Genomic DNA, 23,558 nt, shown 5'->3' on the forward strand with positions numbered 1-23,558 from the left:
TCACAAATTAACTCAGTACGTAAAGGTTAAGTTGAATCTCTAATGATATTAATCTTCTCCTTAATAAATGGCACATTGATATGAATATAAGGTAGTAGATGTATTTTCTACACCAACAGCACGCAGAAACGATGATAAAAAAATTTACTGTGAAACAAACAAAGCATTTTTTTCCCTATCGAAGCCTTGTATAACACAACTATTTCTTCCTGCTTATGATTGGAAAATAGCTATTGTGACTAAATCTCTCCATCACTTCATGAAAAACTACGCTTGCTGGGATCCTCAACATTCTGTACAAAGTATTTTTGCAGGTAGATGACCCTTGTTCCCCAGAGGCACTAAAATTTAACTTCCACATGGTTATATGAAAAAATAGCTATCCTATCACATAGTCTACATCTGGCTATACCATACATGAACAGAACTGAGAGCAGTAACCTTCATCATCATAAACATTAAAAAATAATGAATAGCAAAAAATAAGTATGGATCTACACACTAAAAACATGCCTGGGGTATCTCTCAACCGGTATTGTTTTTGCACCAAGACTGCCGCTGAAACGCGAGGCATAATCTGGATCAACTCCATCATCAAAGTTAAGAGCATAGCATAGAGAATCATATTTGAATCAGGTATGTGATGCTGACGTGGGTTCTAACAAATTTCTTCAGTCTGCCTTGATTTTCTAGGATACATGCTTCCAACTTATTATTTTGCAGCATCCTCACAACAAGCCATCCATATCATCCATTTCAGATGTTATACATAGATGGGACTTTCTGGAACTGACCCACTTCCACACCCATCGACAATGCATTATGTGCATGCCCAATGAAGCCTTCACTGATCCATTGTCAAACTCATCACAGATTTTCTACATTGAAACAATATGTCATGATGAGGAGTTATTATCTCCTTCAGGTTGATCTGCAGTTGATCAGAGACTACTCCTTTCAGATCTCACAGGAATGTCCGATTGATTTTGCATTGTAAGACTCCTATTTAATCGCTGCAGCAATGATTTACAAATTATTGCACTAAAATAAGACTCAATTTGACTCTGATGCTGGCATCATAGGAAAATCTTCTGCAGGGAAAAATATTAGTGTCGCGGGTCCCGTTATTATGATTGATGGCTTGACAATGCAAGTTGCAATGTAACATCCACGATGATCACCCATTAAGCTTTCTTTAATGCTGCAACAATCTATCGTGGCCTGGGTACCCTAGACTCTAGCTTCATACGTGTAACGTCAAGTCAAAGAACAAGGCAACTTGAAACCATGCCCAGGCGTACCAGATAACTAGCCTTGCAACCAGGCCCAGGCGTACTAGATAACCAGAAATTTAAAAAATATCGGGCGAACTGTCAGCCCTTCCTGTGGCATTTTCTAATATTATTTAAATTTTCCTTAAAACTTGTAGAAATCAAAATGTAATTGTTTTTTGACTTGTAAATTTCACTGAGCACGTAAGACTTACGTGCTAGAGTCCTCTTGAAGGGCTCTGACGTGTTCAATTTTGAACACACTCCGCATGTTAATTCATAACATGCTTTGCACCTCGAGTGTCTAGATGGTAACCATCTAATGGATTTTAAAGTGGTAGGTATTGCTTTAAGAAAAGTATGGGCAAAAACATCTTCGGTATGTCAAATATAATTCAACAATTTTGTAGAAGTTTTTCATTGCGTGCCGCTGGGGCCCAAATCCTGGACAAATTTTGCAGCTGGTTGGTGCCGATGTAGTAGAGGAGTTAGTTAATGCCAAATGCCGTCGTAGTAGAGGAGTTGGCTAATGGGAAGTTGGGCAGACGCCTTTACTTCTTCTGTCTTGGCCATGTCTTGGGCTATGGCTAGCCTGTATGTATACAAATCACAGAAGGAAGGGGACTATGATCAGTTGAATCATAAACGAGGCAAGCTGAGACAATTGGATACTATAAGTCGGTGTTAGAGGCATCCAGCCACACTACAATTAATAGAATTAATGTTACATAGTAACATGATGATCCAATCTCTTTGTTATTTTAAATATTAGTTGTTTTTTGAGAATTTTTTGGAAGTTTTTCAAGTGGGTTTTTCCTATCTAATTTTTTTAAAATCTTGTAGAAATTTATTGAAATCATAAATTTGATGGGTAACCCTTCAGGTTTTTCAAGGTGCTGAATTTATATATAGTCAAAAAACCAGCTTAAATAACATAAATCAAGATCACTCTTGCACAATCGAAGTGTCTAGATGTTTTTCAGGGTGCTGAATCCATATATATAATCAAAAAACCAATTTAAATAACACAAATCAAAATTTCACCTCAAATTTTTCAGCCAAATTCGAATACCCTAATATTAAAAAAATCCCACTAAAAACAACTCTTTTTACATAAACCTGAAACTCATAAAAAAGATTGAAATTAAGACATAACCAAGGTCGTTCAGTTGTCATCGCATTGAGTGCACTCCTCTCGCGGTGCCCAATCATGTGGGCTGGTCCTCTAGGTGAGTAAACACCTCATACCAGGAATTAAGTTTATAATTTATTATAACTAGCATTTGCACCTAATGTTGCAAAGGAAACGCCGTAAGGCATAGTGTGTGGAAGAATATTGAAATGTGAATGGGCTTTTTTGAAAGCAAGGGTCGATGATAATGAGTTTGAATTGAGGAAGCCATGCCGAAAACCCTATTCGGGGGTTAAAGTGGCTATGAAATAGAATAAAAGTAGTCATAAATATCCATTGAACTTGTTTAGATACCTTAAAGATTGCCTAGTTGAAGGTGAAGTTAAACAAATGAATTCACGTGAACAACAACTAGGTATCCATATCGATATACAAGGCCACCAGACATGCTTTGAAACACGGGGATAAAGAATGGGACCAGGTAAAACTTTCTATTTCCCTTTTCCTTTTAGTTTCATTGTTTAATATAGCCTCTCCTCTGGATATGTAGAGAAGTCTTATTCACTGAAATGCTATAAACCACCTTAACTCAGGGTTTCGGAATGCCAGACATGCTCTGAAACACGAGGATAAAGAATGGGACCAGGTAAAACTTTCTATTTCCCTTTTCCTTTTAGTTTCATTGTTTAATATAGCCTCTCCTCTGGATATGTAGAGAAGTCTTATTCACTGCAATGCTATAAACCACCTTAACTCAGGGTTTCGGAATGCCAGGGTCTTGGGCATTATGGGCTGCAGCAGAGTTGTTTACAACGGTGGTCCCCTAATCCATAGTTTTTGTTGAATGTTGTTGAACAGATATACTTGCAGATTATAATCATGACAAGGCAGAGCAGTCTGTTCTGTGGACCTTAAGTGCAGATGTTGGAAATAGGTATCAATGTCTGAGGCCTGTGAACAACATTAATTTGAATATGGATGCGAAAGCTGCAGATAGCCATGTTGGAGGAATACGTGATGGAAATGAACTCATCCTCTTTGAGTGGAAGAAACAGAGCAACCAGAAATGGAAGCTCCAGCCCATCTATTGTAAGCAATCTAACAATGACAAGTTGTCTTTCAAGCTCTTTATTGAAAGTAGCATCATTTCTGTAAGTTTATCAATAGAAAGGACGGAGGGTTCATGCTACTTGAAAGTTTATCATTTCTGACATTTTCTGTAAGTTTTTCTGGCATCATTTTCCACATTCTTTTGTTTGCAGGTTTGGGTGTTCATCATAAGTTTGCTTGGCCTTGCACCTCTTGCTGAACGTATAGGCTTTGTCACCGAGTAAGTGAAAAATTGCATGGTATATGTACATAGGTTATGTGTAATCTATACCTTGTACTGCAATTGTTTATACACTTGGAATGGTCACTGCAATGCAGTGACTTCATAAAATATTATGTTTGTTGGTTCTACAATCTGATGTTTTGTTGTAAATTGTTGCAGACAAATTGCATTCTACACTGGACCAACAAGTGAGATTCTTATATGTATATGGACTATGTACTCATATTTGTGGATACAAGATATGAGCTAATTGATATATATGAGAAAGTGTTTGACATTTCAAAGTAACCGATGCAAATATATTGTTAATTAATTCTCCTATAGTTGGCGGGCTGCTCAACGCCACATGTGGAAATGCAATAGAGATGCTCATTGCAGTGTTCGCACTTTACCATGGCAAGACCAATGTGGTCAAGTATTCTCTACTAGGCTCTGTGCTTTCCAACTTACCTTTTGTGCTTGGCACATCTCTCTTTTGTGGAGGAATTGCCAACATGAAAAAAGAACAACGGTTTGACAAGGCATGTGATATATTTTTAGTTTTTCTTTAACAACCTAGGCCACCAAAACAAGTCCGACCTGCTCATGATATTCATTCATTAGGGCCTAACCATGGGTGTTGTATTGCTATACGACGTAGGTTATTTCTGGAATCGACTCCAGTCTTCTCATGATGGCTTCACTGTGTCTCATGCACCCTTGGCCCTTCAACAATCTATGGCATATAGTGAAGCAGCTGTATCAACATTACAACTATCTAGAGTCAGCAGCATCATCATGCAGATAGCTTATGCTGCATATTTGTTCTTCCAATTAAGGACACAGACAATTGTTTGAAGAAGGCCCAGAAACAAAGGATCTTTTTCTCTGAATCCTCAGCAGCAAGAATTCTTTGTCTTGGGTGGTTCCACTCCATCCCCATCTCCATATACATCCATAATATTAACTCTGTTGAGAGACAATTGAGACTTATAGGAATCTGAATTCAACATTTTCTTGCTGACATTAGTGTAAATATCCTTGACCACAATTTGGAATGCAGGCAATACATTTGTATTATCCATAGCCAATTCATAGTCAAATGAATCCATGCATGATTGACTACAAGCAATGGCTTATCTAATCATGATTCAGTGTTTGAAGGCTGCCAATTTGACTCAGAGGAAGAGGTAAGTGACGCTCCAATGGTAATTGGGGATCTCCTTCTAGATTTGCATGACACTAGCTTGGAGCTTGCAGCTCTGGATGAATCTATGTCAAATGGAAAAATTTTGTATCATCTCAGATCGAAACTAGAATGTGTCTTGGAAAGGAGAGGCAAAAATGGTGATTTTTGGCACTCTAAATTTCTCGATTTCTTAGTGGCATTGTCTGATAGACGACGCAATCGTGTTGAAAAGTGGCTTCACTGCAACACTGCAGAATTTTCTGGGAATGCTGATGTACAAAAGTTGCAACTGGAGGCAATTTTATCACTTGCAGAACTGAAACAGGGACTCTCTATATGTGTTTGTAAATGTTCTGTATGTTTTTAGCGGTGTGTTCTAGAGAAGGGCCATTCCTCTGATCACTCTTATATGGGTAACCATTGTTGCGATGAAAAGTGCACATATTGCTCTCTTGAATCACACCAAGGAAATGAATTGGAGGAATGCCAAAACTTGGCAGGTCATGATGGGAGTCATGATTGCAAAAATAAAAATCATACATGTATGAAGCTCTATTCTTTATTTGATAAATCATCTAATTGTAACAAATTTTGTTGCTTGAAGGTTGGCCATGAAGGTTACAAATTGCTACAAATTGGCAAATGCCTACAAATTGTTCATTCTAATAAAATGAAAAGTTATTTGCAGGAGGGATGTTGTCTTTTAACAAGTAGACTTCCAAGGGTTGCCAAACTAAAGTCCCCATATGGATTATTAAGCAATGATGCATTTGAGATTAGGACAAATTCTATATCAGCATATTATTATACAACCTTAACTAATGCATTGACTAGCTTTTCCACTAGGCAATCAACTAGTGTAACGGATTTCACTTCGAGTGGATCTTTTCCAATATAATTGACTACAAGCAATGGCTTATCTAATCATTTGACTATGAATTCTCATGGTGAATCTAATACAAAAATTCCATCTATAAGGGACATTTGTCTTCTCCAATGGTTGTCTAAGACAATTGAAGTTGTCGATGTTAATGTAGCTACGATAAATGACTCAAGAAAGACTTGATAGAAATAGTGTGTTAGTGTTGCTTTCATGGCATGTATCCTAAAGGAATTGATCTCAATAGACATTCAGATGCACAAGTTTAATCTAAATGGGAGAATGATATGACTAAAGAGTGCAATTCCTTTGATGAAAAATAAAAGTTGACTTAGTTCCCCAGGCATAAAGAAAGAATGTGATGAAATGTCTAATGGTCTACAAGACTAAATTTACCATCTGCATAAAGAAAGAATGTGATGAAATGTCTAATGGTCTACAAGACTAAATTTACCATCTACAAGTGTTATTGAGAAACATAAATTTACTTGTGACAAAAATCTTCTCTCAACAAGATCATATTCATATTGACTACATTGAAATCTTTGCACCTATTGCAAATATGAACTCTTATCTACTTATTCTTTCACACATTATTCATTCTGTATAAGAGTTATAACATACATCCTACTAAAGAAATCCTTTTACACTTTGAAGCAAGCCTCCATAGTGTGGTATAAGAAGATTGATTGATTATTAGTTTTGGTTTCAAGCATCATGAATTTGATTGTAGTGTTTATATTTTGCAAATGATGATACTTACATGTTGGTGACTTAATTATAAATGTGCAAGCGATAATACTTACATGTTGGTGACTTAATCATAAATTGAAGTAGTGTCAACCTAATTTTGGGTTTGAAAAAACAATAAATAGAGATATTTAGAATTACAAACCTGAGTGTGTTGTATTTTTCCTTATGGAAGCCAAGTTTTGCAAATGGATAACAATATATTTATTTACCTAAATATAAATCGCCATTCATTATACATGTTTAGGATGGAACAATATAAACCATTTTTGGCACCATATCAATCAAGAGAGAAATTGACTGAGTGTGCCTTTGAAAATTAATGGTACTCTCTACAAGAAGACTACTGGAGCCTCATTTACTTGATTCATAGCAGATTTGATAAATTATTTGATGTTAGTGTGGTCTACAAATCCATGTAGGATATGAAAGAGAGCTGCTTAGAGGCCACAAAAAGGATTGTTTATGAAAGATAAATATTAGCACAGTATGAAGTACTGCATTAAGAATATGAAACTAGTCAGTTACTTTGGTCTTGTAAGAAGCAGGCAGAACTATTGACCACTAAAATTGAATATAAGGGTGAATTTAATGTTGACAAAATCAATGTGAATCCACATAATGGATGAGGTTGGCTTCTCGTTTGAGCAATAGATTCTAATGTATTATGCAATACAAAATCTTCTTGTTCATAGTAAAATAGTGTATGTGGAGTCTTCATGCCCATTATTTGACAAAATAAAGATATTGTGAATCTTCTTGTTCATAGTAAAATAGTGTATGTGGAGGCTTCATGCCCATTATTTGACAAAATAAAGATATTGTGAATCTTATTTATTGCAAGATAAGTGATCACATCATTAATATTTTTGCAGAGTCATTAACAAAAGACAAGTTTATGAAACTTTGAACTATGTTTTGGATTTAAAAGATTGCAATCATGGTAGAGTGTACATAAGACAATTTCACCTCTAAAAAGTTTCAGATAGTTGTGTTGACAAATGAGCTTTGAAACATCAATTTCATCATACAATTTGACCTTTTATGGATATTGTTGATTCACAATGGAAGGTCAAATTACTAATTGGCTAGATTCATCCAAGGTCCCCAAGTTATGCAAGTCGAAGTATCTAAGATAGGTCCCCAAGCTTTGCAAGTCAAAGTATCTAAGATAGGTCCCCAAGCTTTGCAAATCAAAGTATCTGAGATGAAGATCCAAATGCATTTAAGATGATTAATGTTGATTGTTTTTCCTATTTTAGATGAGTTACTTTTAATTTTAAGCCATATATAAATCATACCGATTGTCTTATCATTAAAATTATTTAGTTATCCATTTTATGCCAGGCAATGCTTACTTGTACTTCAACATTGTAAAGATATCTTTGAACACAACATTTTCTTGAAATTCATTATTCTTCGTTCCTGTAAGTCCACGGCTCTCTAACAACCATTACCATTGACTTGAGTACATTTAAAGAACATTGTGATATACTTAAAACCCTAGTTTTAAAAATAAGACATAAATTCCTTGAGAATTCACTTTCTTTAGATCCTTTGAAAGCTCATTTACCATAGGAGTTCACGATTTGTTGTTAACTATCCTCGGCTGCACTTGGAGATGATACAGCGCATAGCAACCTCCCGTGAAATAACAACATAAATCTTATAAATTAGACAGAGCAAATCAACATTGCCACGAAATACCTGAAGTATCATCATCGCGGTTACTTCATAAAAAGTGCCAAACATAATACAAAGAACAATAGCACAAACAAGCACCACACACATTTGTAATAAACTTTTATTATTATGGGCTGATAAAGAAACAGAGGATACAGAGCTATACAGAGGCCAACCCCCAGTCAAGTCGATCACAAACAATGAACTATGATCATCCAGAGGCCAACTCCATTGAATTTGCTGTACAATTATTTACATATTTTACATCATCAATACAACGGTATAAGAAGTGCAAGTGATCAAAAGTGCCAGTGGATTCAAATGATTTAAGAAAGAAGGGGGAAGCACTGTATTAGCTGATCCAGCGAAAACATACCACTGACCAGGAATCTCTAAACAGAAAGGTGGGGTGCAGTTCCTATTTGATGAAGGAAAGCAAAAAATACCAGCAATTTCCCCAAATTGTCACCTTGTGCTGTACCAATCTCCTACCAAATCACACTCCTTTCAAATTCAGATGTTCAGCAAGAAGTCCAGAATCCAACACCTTCTCCATCAGTCTACCCAATTCTTGCAGATAGACTTGGGATCGTGCCTTCTACTTTTCAAAGGAAACCTCCAATGGCTAAAAGGAGTATTTTACTTCCTACAAGGCCAAGAAGTGCTAAGAATCTATGTCAAGCACTAGAATCTATGTTAACACTGTGATTCATCAATGGTCTTTACCTCTGTAGTTTGAAGAGTTGTCATTTTGTAGAACAAAGACTATTTATCAGCTTGTAATTTGTACAACTTGTATAAGAAATTCTAGATTAGGTGGATTTAGTTCCTTTCTCCTACCACCACTGTAATTAGTGTTGTCTTCTTTCAGATCTACCAATTTTGCACACTTCTCTATGATGAGGTCAATTTCGCAATTCCTGGGTCATCAAATGACAGGACCATGTTCGGCTAGTGTGGTGAACAGTTCTCCATTGCTGGTCTTCTGTTCGATGATCAACAAATCATATTTGGCAAATCCCAGTGGTATTGTGCTTTCCAGATCCTGGCATTACTGTACCAATTTCTGTCTTTATCAAGGTAATTGTCACAGTGGAAAACAGATGAACGACGATGGTTTTTAGAGAACCATCGTCCATACATACAACCTTCAAAGGCAATTACTTAATTCCATTGCAAGAGGCCCAAAATACAACATCTAAGAATAGGATTTTATCAATCCAAGACTGTAGAGAAAACGCTCTGACTTTGATTTGAAGAGATCACCAAGGGAGAATTGGATGGCAGGTTCCCTTGGAGGAGATTTTGTATCCATACAGTCGTCTTTTACTTGCAAGATTGTTAGTCCAATTTCTTGGTGAACAGCTTCTACTGTCTTGGCATCAACGGGGTTTCCAGCTGTATCAGTCACATAGAACACATCAGATACCTTATCACCCTGCGTTGACACCTCTGCTTTTGTAACTGACATCCCATTTTCTCTAAATATGCGAGTCACCTCCGACAGAAGCCCAACACAGTCGTTGGTGCAGAGTTCCAGTCACATACCCTGTATTCATAAAATATCATCAACAAAACTCACACTAAGCTGACTAAAATTTAAAAAGGATCAAATTTGAATGCACCGGGAATCCCAAGTCTTAGGGTTTTGAATAAATTTCCACCATGGATTCGATCCTTGGACTCATACCTCTAATGTTCTTCGTCTAATGTCAGCCTCCAAACACTGAATCACACGCTGCTTCTCTACTTCTGAATACACGGGGCAACCATCAGTATGCCTGATGTAGTACTCCTGTATCTCAAAAGAGAAGAATGGAAATAAATACCCCAACTCTTCTTTAACCTAATTTAGATTCAATATTAATCCCATTAGGGATGTGATCTGAAACCACCTATACCTGGTTTAACAAAATGAAATTAGGAAATAAACATTTGAAAAAAAAACAAAGATCCTATGAAAAATCAAGTCCCTTGTAGTTGCTGGAGCTATACCTGAAAAGTTTGTGGGCCTTGAGAGTCTATAGTGGCATGAAAGACAACATACTCCATATCTGTCAAGCTGCAAACAATATCAAAGAGAAGCTTAGGTCTGTCTTTACACTGAACAGTCACCACAGAATACCCCCTCTCCAAACAGTTGTCAACAGTCACAAGAGGCTTGGCGTTGTCGTTGTCGAAGTATCTAAGATAGGTCCCCAAGCTTTGCAAGTCAAAGTATCTAAGATAGGTCCCCAAGCTTTGCAAATCAAAGTATCTGAGATGAAGATCCAAATGCATTTAAGATGATTAACGTTGATTGTTTTCCTATTTTAGATGAGTTACTTTTAATTTTAAGCCATGTATAAATCATACCGATTGTCTTATCATTAAAATTATTTAGTTATCCATTTTATGTCAGGCAATGCTTACTTGTACTTCAACACTGTAAAGATATCTTTGAACACAACATTTTCTTGAAATTCATTATTCTTCATTCCTGTAAGTCCACGGCTCTCTAACAACCATTACCATTGACTTGAGGACATTTAAAGGAAATTGTGATATACTTAAAACCCTAGTTTTAAAAATAAGACATAAATTCCTTGAGAATTCACTTTCTTTAGATCCTTTGAAAGCTCATTTTCCATAGGAGTTCACGATTTGTTGTTAACTATCCTCGGCTGCACTTGGAGATGATACAACGCATAGCAACCTCCCGTGAAATAACAACAGAAATCTTATAAATCAGACAGAGAAAATCAACATTGCCACGAAATACCTGAAGTATCATCATTGCGGTTACTTCATCAAAAGTGCCAAACATAATACAAAGAACAATAGCACAAACAAGCACCACACACATTTGTAATAAACTTTTATTATTATGGGCTGATAAAGAAACAGAGGATACAGAGGCCAACCCCCAGTCAAGTCGATCACAAACAATGAACTATGATCATCCAGAGGCCAACTCCATTGAATTTGGTATACAATTATTTACATATTTTACATCATCACTACAACGGTATAAGAAGTGCAAGTGATCAGAAGTGCCAGTGGATTCAAATGATTTAAGAAAGAAGGGGGAAGCACTGTATTAGCCGATCCAGCGAAAACACACCACTGACCAGGAATCTCTAAACAGAAAGGTGGGGTGCAGTTCCTATTCGATGAAGGAAAGCAAAAAATACCAGCAATTGCCCCAAATTGTCACCTCGTGTTGTACCAATCTCCTACCAAATCACACACCTTTCAAATTCAGATGTTCAGCAAGAAGTCAAGAATCCAACGCCTTCTCCTTCAGTCTGCCCAATTCTTGCAGATAGACTTGGGATCGTGACTTCTACTTTTCAAAGGAAACCTCCAGTGGCTAAAAGGAGTATTTTACTTCCTACAAGGCCAATAAGTGCTAAGAATCTATGTGAAGCACTAGAATCTATGTTAACACTCTGATTCATCAATGGTCTTTACCTCTGTAGTTTGAAGAGTTGTTATTTTGTAGAACAAAGACTATTTATCAGCTTGTAATTTGTACAACTTGTATAAGCAATTCTAGATTAGGTGGATTTAGTTTCTTTCTCCTACCACCACTGTAATTAGTGCTGTCTTCTTTCAGATCACCAATTTTGCACACTTCTCTATGATGAGGCCAATTTCGCAATTCCTGGGTCATCAAATGACAGGGCCATGTTCGGCCAGTGTGGTGAATAGTTCTCCATTGCTGGTCTTCTGTTCGATGATCAACAAATCATATTTGGCAAATCCCAGTGGTATTATGCTTTCTAGATCCTGGCATTGTTGTACCCAATTTCTGTCTTTAGCAAGGTAATTGTCACAGTGTAAAACTGATGAACGAGGATGGTTTTTAGAGAACCATCGTCCATACATACAACCTTCAAAGGCAATTACTTAATTCAATTGCAAGAGGCCCAAAATACAACATCTAAGAATAGGATTTTATCAATCCAAGACTGTAGAGAAAACGCTCTGACTTTGATTTGAAGAGATCACCAAGGGAGAATCGGATGGCAGGTTCCTTTGGAGGAGATTTTGGAGAAACCCTACCTCTGGAATGGCGATTGGCACCCCGCGCTCTTCATTACCTGGACCGCCTCAGTGACTGTTTTGATCGACGGTTCCAGTGTTTGTAATCGTCTAACATCTAATCGTACGGCGTGAAAGGAGGACACGTAGGCAAAAATGGGGATGGATTTCAGAGGGAAATGCCTTACGACGTAATTAACTTATTTAATTAAATATGTTTTCACATATCTGTACTTTAATATTTCACGAGAATTAATTAATTTCCTATAACTTGGTTGGAAAATATCTTACTTATTTATTTTATAACAGATTTTTTTGATTAAACATCTTTTGTCCTCTATAGATTACCGTAAGTAATTAAAATGAATTCAAAATAGTGTAGTACATTGAAATCAATATAATAACGAGAACAGCAGCATTGGGATCACGAATTCCTTTCCCGGAGGCACTCAAATGTTTATGATGGTGAACATTGAGAGAACTATAATATCGAGGACATGAATATTGAGATCCTCAATTTCCATTGGGTACAGATTCATGTTTATGATGATGAGAGAAAAGGATGACAATTTTCTTTTTAAAATCTTGACGAAAAATGTAGCATCAACTTTTCCTGTGACACATGAACGTACGCTCTATGATGATAAAAGGTGTCCTGCAATTAAATGGACGCGGATTGAGTGCATAACAATTCGATTCAGGCTGGAAAAGTTGTCTAATATTGGCCTTGGCGACTTATGCATCTCATGTCGTTCTCAACAGCGCTACCTGAATTTGCAAGAGAGAAGCAAGGTGCTCTACAGTATCCGTGAGGCTGGAGATCCACTTTTATGTTTATCCGGTGCCTTGTTCCATATTTTGAGGTCACACGAATAATGTACATAACGACTCACATCAACGTATCAAACCTATGTTTAAATAACTATAACTATTGCTCCAAGTCCGGTGTCACCAACGATGCAGGAACGAACTGTAGAACATCCGACCAAATATATTAGCAAGCTTACTTGCTGATTGATTATGTCTATTTAAATTGCAATCACATCCAGTAGAAGAGACAGATCTAACCTCTAAATAGCGACATGATTTCTTGGCAAGAATGTTTTGGGTTTTAAATTGTAACAATCATTTGAAAGATAAAATAGGTAGCGAAATCTCGTCTCTCGATGTGACGGAAATTGAAGGACACTAATCTTATTGCCGGTGAATCTTTACTCCCATTGTGTCAAATAAAATTTTAGGAACCCTTAAATGTAAAAGGAGGAGGAAATATCCTTGCTTATGAGAGGATAGTTTGTTGTTAATAAAGCAGAGTGGTTTCAATTTAATTTCGAAGTTATTATGGATTATCACAATTTCATGTTTTTGAATTAAAAAAAAAAAAAGATGAAGTTAGTTTAAGTATTGAAGGGTTTCTGTAGTGCACAATGCTGAAGTAGTGAGATTGAAACTAGTGAAATGAATCACGTAGCGTCAAATATCACTCGGTAAGGGTGAAGAAGTGAGATTGAAACTAGTGAAATGAATCACGTAGCATCAATCATCACCTGGTAATCGGGACTTAACTAGTGAAATGAATCACATAGGGCTGAAGAAGTGAGATTGAAACTAGTGAAATGAATCACGTAGCGCACTTGGTAACCAAGACTTAACTGGTGAAATGAATTGCAGAGGGCTGAAGAAGTGAGATTAAAACTAGTGAAATGAATCACGTAGCGTCAATCATCACCCAATAACTAGGACTTAACTGGGGAAATGAATCACATAGGGCTGAAGAAGTGAGATTGAAACTAGAGAAATGAAATGAATCACGTAGCGTCAAACATCACCCGGTAAGGTGAAGAAGTGAGATCGCTGAAGAAGTGATATTGAAACTAGTGAAATGAATCACGTAGCGTCAATCATCACCCGGTAACCAGGACTTAACTGGTGAAATGAATCACATAGGGCTGAAGAAGTGAGATTGAAACTAGTGAAATGAATCACGTAGCGTCAATCATCACCCTGTAACCAGGACTTAACTGGTGAAATGAATCACATAGCGTCAATCATCACCCAATAACCAGGACTTCGTGGGAGGTCACCCATCCTAGATCACCTCTGGCTCAAGCGCACTTAACTGTGGAGTATTCACCACAACCAGGCCCACTTACCTTACCACCCCATTTGCAAAACCTTAGCAAGTATTGTGCCTCATGAACCATTCAAGTAGAGTTCCCTTCACTCTTTTTGAATTTAAGTAATGAGGGGTTTTCACAGTGCATTATTTTAGATATCATTTTGGGATTCAACTGCGTTAAGTATGTCAATCGTCTGCGAAATTTCCATGAAAGGTAGTCGTAACTCACTAATTTCTCATGATTATTGAATAGTTCACTTAGCCCTCATTGCATCGGGTGATGCTCACAGGGGTGAAGAAGTGGGATTGAAACTGGTGAAATGAATCACATAGCATCAATCATCACTTCTGGGCATACGTTGATGTCATCACTACTCATATCCACTTTGGAATCTTATAGACATCGTTGTTTCTTCACCACCATAACTTCAAGTTATAACTTGACCTCCATTTAAAACATAATTTCCTTTCTCATCACTACTCATATCCACTTTGGAATCTTATAGACATTGTTGTTTCTTCACCACCATAACTTCAAGCTATCACTTGACCTCCATTTAAAACATAATTGCCTTTAACTTTTATTGACAAACTTGTAAAATCAACAATATTGGCATGCTCAAATCCTTGATGCTTCTGCAATAAAATTTAACAAGTAATGAACAACTCTATGGGCCAGCCACTATCTATTTGATATTTCACTTTTGGTTATGTGTCAGTTGCTAGGAAGTCGGTTTGGATACCGAATGTGCTCAAAATTTGATCACACACAAACATAAGAACTGATGTTCATCAAGTAGCAACTTCCAACTTATATCAAGAATCACACAACGATAACATGTAACATGGGATTTTAGCTTATAATAGAAGATAATCATAATTAAATCAACATTTTGTTTACGGGGCTTATAGAACTACTAACTTCACTATGTTACTTTGTTTATTAATTGGTTCTTTCTCATATAATTTATAAACAAATATAACATAGAAACAAAGTAAATAACTCCAAACCCTCTGAGGATACTATAAGTGCTTAAACAAAGAAAACACTGTCAACACACTATAAGTCCCAATATTTTTATTTATAGGAGACACCATTATCCTATGGTTGATGTAGGCACCATTGACAACAAGGCATGCAAAAGCACATAAGAAAATGTATATGCTACTAAAAAATTCGCTTTTGCTCTGTGAATCAAAAGGTATGATTGAATTCAAGCTAAAAGGACCAAAATTTATGAGTTGTCATTGTTGTGATTCCTTTCCGAAAGCTCATAAAGCACTAAAAGTAACATTTTTGTTTAAATCAAAATTGACCCCAAATCAATAATCCTTGACCCATTATGTAAGCATGGAAGCATGAAGAACTATTAAATTTATGTGCTCCCATTTAAAGGTAAAATTGGCAAATCTTCAATTAAATATTGCCTCTCCTAAGATTGAGCACTTCTCCCATAAGTTCTTCCCATGAAAAAAAAAAAACTAAACTTGAAAAATCAAAAGAATGGACAAGCCTCACCATTTACTGCCAATTTTCTCACCATTGAAAATATATGCTTCAACCATTTAATTCCCTCTCACAGAATTTACTAATGGCAGATTCCATTGATCCCAAATCCGCAAAAGTCAGAAACACCTCCGGCCAAGCTTCTGCCGATTCGCTCAAACATCTCAACACCTTGCTCCCAGAAAGTTGAGAAGCACTCACAAGAGGAAATGTACATATCTATACCAGATCCGTAGAAAACTCATCCATAAAAATCTAAAGATTTGTCTAGTGATAAATTTCAATTGCTTTGGATATTTCATACGCAATTCCACTATTGAAGACCATGTTGGCCATCCTTTTAGAAACATCGCCTATGAAAGGGATCGCTTGCAGAATTCGAAACAAGAGGAGGGGAATATCACTAAAATATCTTTGGAATCACTTTAAATGACAACAAAATAATTTATATACAAAAACTCTCACACACATATATAGAATAGAATGAGAATTTAATCCTCATTTTTTTTCATTTTCCTAGGCCTTTGCTTAGGGAATGAGACCTATATGGGCTTTGATACCAAAAAGGAAATGAGGAACAAACATAGTACATAGAAATACACAAAATTATATTCTCTATTGCACACTTGCGTTCAATTACAATACAATTATATAGTCAAACTTAGATCCGACTATTTCTAACCTTAGAGATATGAGTTGAAAAAATATCTCAACTACCTTCTACAAATCTCAAACCAATTCTAAACTCATCATATAAGTATTACCTTTAAGTAAGACAACTAACATTTTAAATTGTAAATAAATATAATATAAATAATTTATTACATAATTCAATATAAAATATAGTAAATAAATTATTACTATAAATCCATATAGTTTAAAATTAAATATAAAATATATTAAAATTTTATATGAAAACTAATTTTATATTAAACATTATTTATTTATATAATTACTAAATTAAAAAAATTATACAGGTCCTCTTGAATTATATAGACTTTCAACTGCATAAGAAATAAAGTTAACACATAAATGTTCTTTCTTTGTGTATATATGATTTAGATGAGGAAGTATTTTTTATGTAATAAGGAAAAATTTAAAGATTTTATTAATAGGGTATTATTTCATTTTAAAAATATTTTTAAATATAAATAAGTTGTATTTAGTATTTTATTATAAATTATTTTAATTATAATTGAAATTTAATTAAAAATTTTATAATTTCAAACTTTGGAATAATTTAGTGCAATTTAATTATATCATTTTAAAATAACTATTTAGTTATAAAATAAAATTTTATATTTTATGCACCACTATATACTATAAACCCACAGCATAAACCCCTACAACAACATGAAAGGATACAATTCTATGATGTTAGGAACTAATTATTTTATATTGATGCACCACTATATACTATTAACACATAAAACAACATGAAGGGATACAATTATATGCTGTTAGGAACTAAAAAGAGATTTTTTGGGGAAACTGTGAATTGCTTGGGTAGATCTAGGCATAAGTATATGATTGCAGGTTATAGAAAAACAAAATCAAGATACTAACCAACCATCTCAGCAAGGAGATGTTGATATTTTAGGGAGTCTTAAAATGAAAGACATGATTAAAGAACTAGAAGAAAAAGTTAATAGCTGCCTCACCCTAAAAAATGTGGTAGATAAGTTAGATATCAAACAAATTAAAGATGAAATGAAAAAATTAATAGAATTAGACCACGAACGTAACAAAAGGGCCTTGAACCTTATAATCTTCGGTTTAAAAGAGGTAGTAGATGATGATACTTTAGCCTTAGCCCAGACATAATTACATAATAGATTACAAATTGAAACAGTGTGTCTCACAGAAGCAACAAGGTTGGGGAAATTAACTGAGAATAAAGGAAGACTAATCCGCATAAAGGTGAGCTCCACTGATCATAAGTACGACATACTTACTAAAACCTCAAGTCTAAAAGGAACGGGAATATTCATAAATGAAGATCTCACTCCAGAAGATCAAGCAGAATTAAGAAAGGAGGTTCAAAAGGTAAAAGAAGCTAGAAAGGAAGGAAAATGGGAAATAATCAGCAATAAAAAAACCTTTATTCGAGATAGAAACCAAAATGATAGTAATCAATAGCAATTAAACATGCTCCGCATCCTTTCTTGGAACTGTTAGGGCTTCCCATGGAACAAAGGCCCCAAGCTAATTTGGATTTCAAATGATGTTGATATTATTTTGTTTGTTGAAACTTGGGAGCACAAAGAATCTAAGGTCCCTAACATAGATGGCTTTATGCTATGGTCTACCTAGAACAAGCGATCCTCCCCTAGAGGCATTGGGGGAATAGCTTATTACATTAAGAAGAACATCTCCCCCCATGCTAGGATTTATAAAAACGACCCTCACAACCAATATAGTTGGATAGAGATCATTGACATCAATAATAAAAACTCCTACATAGCAATATTTTATTTCCCCCCCATCAATTCTAACTTCTATAAGAAGAAGAATCTAGATAAAAATAACCCTTACAATGGTTTAGAGTGATATTTCTAGCCTAAGGAATGGCGGTAATATCCTTTTAATAGGTGACTTTAATGCTCGAACTTCAAACAACCAAGCTATTATTCTAAGCAATCATTCCAACCCTAATCCTCTTTGGTTAGACAAAGACCATACTCTGGCTAGTAGGTATGTTGGATCCCTAAAATACTAGTGATTACCCCATTACTATTGTAGTTATACCCCTTATTAATATTGTTGTGCCCCTATTGCCCCCATATTGTTCTTACTGTGCCCCATAGAATCCCTCTATTGTTATTTTTGTGGCTTTATATTATTATTGTTAGGTCGGTTGGATTATATTGTGACTCCTTAGACTCCTATATATAGAAAGGAGGTTTTGTCATTTGAATCATCCAAGAATTGTTCATTTATGTAATGTAAAGGAGGTTGCCCCCTCGAAGAGGCTGAATTCTAAGGCATTGATCTATCTCTTCTATCTTTTCTTGAGCTCGTTTCATAACATTTGGTTTCAGAGCTTTGGATTCTAGGGTTTCGCTGCTCCAAAGAGGTCATAGTGGAATTTTAGCTATAACTTTTTTTCTGTAACATTTCAGAAGCCGAAAAAAAAACCCATTTGAGAAGAAATCGCGTTGAACCTTGGGTCAGAAATTTCAGAGCTTTTCGTGCGATATTTGCGGAGATATGTTCTGAGGAAGTTGGTCTTTTTGCAGACTCCTGAATTACATTCAAAACAGGTGACCTGGGGAAAATCGTCATAACCTTCTCTCTGGGGATCAGATTGAAATTTCGTCAGAAGGTACAGAAATAGGACGGACTGTAGTTTCTTGTATGCATGTTTCAGATCCTAAGGTTGAAATAGTGACTCGTGGCACGTCGTACAATTTCACTCTACTGAACTAGTCTATAAGCAAGTGACTATGGGAGATTTCACATAACTCTTCCTTGGAGCATCCAATTTGGGTCAGACTTGTGGCATTGGAAAGAGGACACAGAGGGCTACTACAGCTCACAAATTTAGAACTAGATGATTGGAAAGTACAGAGATACATCAGAGGCAATATCGAGCTCCTACAAAGTGAAAAAAGGTGTGTAGATTTTCTTAAATTTTTGCTTAAGCTTGGTTTGAAAATTTATTTTGAAGGAATTCAAAGGGCATAGTAGAGCATTATTATTGGTAACTGATGCCCCGAGGAAAGAAAATGCAAACACCTAGTAAGGAACCTGAAAACTCTAGCATGACTCATGAAGAAGAGGAAGAAATGCAACATGATATATCAAAACTACAAGACCAAGTGCAACAACTGTCCCTTGCACAAAAAGGAACAGAACCTAAGATGGATGGTTTAAAGAAAGATGTAGAAGCTAAGATGGATGGTTTAAAGAAAGGTGTAGAAGTTAAGATGGACTGTTTAAAGAAAGGCATAGAAGCTAAGATGATTGACGTGGAAGCTAAGATGGATGATTTGAAGATAGATTTGATGACAGACATGGACAAATTCAAGATAAATATGAATAAGTTGCTACAAGAAATGGTCCCTAAGGGTGAAAAGGTACTAAAGGAAACTCATGATGAGAACAAAAGAAATGTTAATCATGATTCCATAGACTCTAATGTTGGATCAAAGACTCACCATATTCCAAAAATCGATATGAGGAAGTTTGATGGCAAGGATCCCGCAACATGGATATTACAGATGGAGAAATTCTTCGATCTCATTAATGTCCAAAACACACAAAAGGTACATATGGCAACTTTATATTTGGAACCAAATCAATTTGTATGGTATCAATGGCTTTTCTCTCGTAAACCATTAATCACTTGGGCAATTTTTATGGAATAATTGATAGCACATTATGAGGATACAAAAAGCAACACTTTTTTTAGCCAATTGATAACTCTCAAACAAAAGGGTTCAATAATGGAGCACATTGAGGAGTTCCAAAAATTGAACATAACGGTAAAAGATATTCCAGAGGAGCATGGGATTGATGTGTTCATAGGGTCTTTAAAGGATAATATCCAACATGATGTTCGCCTTTGGGAACCTGATTCATTAGAGAAGGCATTCAGGTTAGCAAGAAAAATGGAAAGCAAAATTATGGCAACCAGGAAGCATACCACTCACAACTATAAAGACGGAAGTGTTGTTGCCCCTAGTTTTCCACAACCTATAAGATTGACACCACAACAATTGGAAGATAAAAGAGCAAAAGGGCTTTGTTACATTTGCGATAGCAAATACACTAAAGGTCATAAGTGTGCTGAGAAGAAATTATTCTACATAGATTGTGAAGAGGAAGAAGAAAAGGAGCAAGAAAGGTCAAAAGAAGAGGATATACTCCAGGAACAAAGCCTAGATGAAGAACAAATAAATCCGACCATATCTTGTAATGCATTGGCGGGAATTACCACTCCTCAAACCATCAAGATAGAAGGACAAATCAAGAAGAAAAAGGTAATAGTGTTGATTGATTCAGGAAGCACCCACAATTTTATTCATTGTAAGGTAGCGAAAGAATTGAATTGCTTCCTATATCCAACACTAGAGTGTCAAGTGATGATTGCAAATGGAGGAACAATAAATTGCTCTGGAAAGTGCCATAATATCAAGCTATCCATGGGAGAATATGTATTGACTAGCCCAATGCTTTCCATTCCAATGGGAGGTGCTGATGTTGTACTCGGAGTCCAATGGCTACAATCCCTGGGTACAATAGCTTTTAATTTTCAAGAACTTTTCATCAAATTTTCTATGGAAGGAAAGGAAGTTGATTTAAGGGGTATTGCAAGGAAACCAGGAAAGATAATCACCTCTAATAGTATGACAAAGCTTCTAAAAAAGGAGCAAAGAGGTGTAATTGCACAATTATGCTCGCTAGATGTTTCCACATCAGAATCATCTATTTCTCCAGATCTCCAAAAGGTCCTGGACAATCATTCCAAGGTATTTGAGACTCCCAAAGGTCTCCCACCTATGCGTGATCATGATCATGCTATTCATTTGATTCCAGGAAGTGTTCCTCCAAACATCAGGCCGTACAGATATCCCTATGTCCAAAAGAGTGAAATTGAACGTATGGTTGCAGAAATGCTAGAGGCTGGTATAATTCAACCGAGTCAAAATTCTTTCTCTGCTCCAGTAGTATTGGTGCACAAGAAGGATGGATCATGGCGCATGTGTCCGGATTATAGGGAGCTCAACAAGCTCACTATTAAAGATAAGTTCCCCATTCCTGTCATTGATGAATTACTGGATGAATTGCATGGATCAATTTACTTCACCAAGTTGGATCTTCGTTCAGGATATCATCAAATGAGAATGAAGACTGAAGACATTCTGAAAACAGCATTTAGAACTCATGAGGGTCATTATGAATTTTTGGTCATGCCTTTTGGCCTTACCAATGCATCTTCAACATTTCAAGTTTTGATGAATTTAATATTCAAACCATTCCTTAGAAAAATTTTGTTAGTATTTTTTGATGATATACTAATCTACAACAAGTCTTGGAAGGATCATGTTGAACATGTTGACAAGGTGCTACAACTATTGAAGGAGAAACAACTATATGCAAAAAGATCCAAATGTTTCTTCGGAGTCCAGGAGGTGGAATATTTGGGTCATATTGTATCTCATGAAGGAGTTAAGGTAGACCCTAGCAAAATTAAAGCCATTAAGGAATGGGAAATCCCCACATCCATAAAGCATCTGCGAGGATTTCTTGGGTTGACAGGGTATTATCTCAAGTTTATTGAGAATTATGGGAGAATACCAGCACCTCTAACAACATTATTGAAGAAAGACGCATTTTCATGGACTCCGGAAGCAACAAAGGCCTTTGAACATCTTAAAGAGGCAATGTGCCAAGCATCGGTCTTAGCTACACCGGACTTCACAAAAACATTTATTGTGGAATGTGATGCTTCAGGAAATGGAATTGGTGATGTTCTAATGCAAGATGAAAGACCCATTGCTTTTGAAAGTCGTCCAATCAAGGGAAAGTTTTTAAGCAAAGCTATTTATGAGAAGGAAATGTTGGCAATACTCCATGCACTTAAGAAATGGCGACCCTAACTAATGGGTAGACACTTCAAGGTAAAAACGGATCATGATAGCTTAAATAATTTTTACAACAAAGGTTATCCTCTGAAGAGCAACAAAAGTGGGTCACAAAGATGTTGGGTTATGACTTTGAAATCATCTACAAAAAAGGGAAGCAAAATGTGGTGGTAGATGCACTCTCAAGAAAGGATGAGGATGTGGAAGCATTGTTGTGCGCCATTTCTATTATCCAACCAGATTGGATAAACGAAGCAAGGGAGGAATAGAAGAATGACGAAGAAGTGTGGGCACTTACTCGAAAGTTACAACAAGATTCCAGTACGTCTGGTACATTTAGTTGGCAAAATGATTCGTTATGGTACAAAGATCGCTTATACCTCTGTAAGAATTCCCAGCTAAAACAAAAGATTCTTATGGAATTGCACACTTCTCCCTTAGGAGGGTACTCAAGATTTTTAAAAACTTACCGCAGGGTTAAGAAGAATTTTTTTTGGGATGGCCTTAAATCAGATATTCAAAAGTTTGTGGCTGAATGTTTGGTTTGCCAACAAAATAAAGTTGAAACAATTAAGACACCGGGTCTATTACAACCTTTATCCATTCCAAGCCAACGTTGGGAGGAGGTTTCAATGGATTTTATCACAGGTTTACCCAAGTCTGAGGGAAAGAGTGTCATCATGGTTGTAGTTGACAGACTTACCAAGTATGCACACTTTTGTGCATTATCACATCCATTTAAATCTAGTACAGTTTCTACTACATTTATGGAAACAATTCAAAAGCTACATGGAAACCCAAAGATTATTGTAAGTGACAGAGATCACATTTTCACTGGAAATTTTTGGACAGAATTATTTTCTTGTCTTGGTACTCAGTTAGCTCATAGATCATCTTATCATCCTCAATCTGATGGGCAAACTGAGATAGTAAACAAATGTTTGGAAGGATATCTTCGTTGCTTTGTATCTGATAAATAGACACAATGGGTCAAATGGTTGCCTCTAGCTGAATGGTGGTATAACACTTCCTTCCATACAGCAATAAAAATGACCCCATTTATGGCACTTTATGGGTATCAACCCCCATCCATCACATC

At 36.0% G+C, this 23,558-nt stretch overlaps 1 pseudogene; it reads right to left on the minus strand.

Annotated features, from left to right (window-relative positions):
- Positions 1-9,415: 9,415 nt before the first annotated feature.
- Positions 9,416-10,570, minus strand: LOC149199397 (ACT domain-containing protein ACR4 pseudogene; annotated as a pseudogene).
- Between the last annotated feature and the right edge of the window lie 12,988 nt (positions 10,571-23,558).

This window comes from Pinus tabuliformis, chromosome 2_1 (assembly GCF_031772625.1).
Source record: "Pinus tabuliformis cultivar Carrire ecotype Pingquan chromosome 2_1, CPIR1, whole genome shotgun sequence".
Taxonomy (NCBI): domain Eukaryota; kingdom Viridiplantae; phylum Streptophyta; class Pinopsida; order Pinales; family Pinaceae; genus Pinus; species Pinus tabuliformis.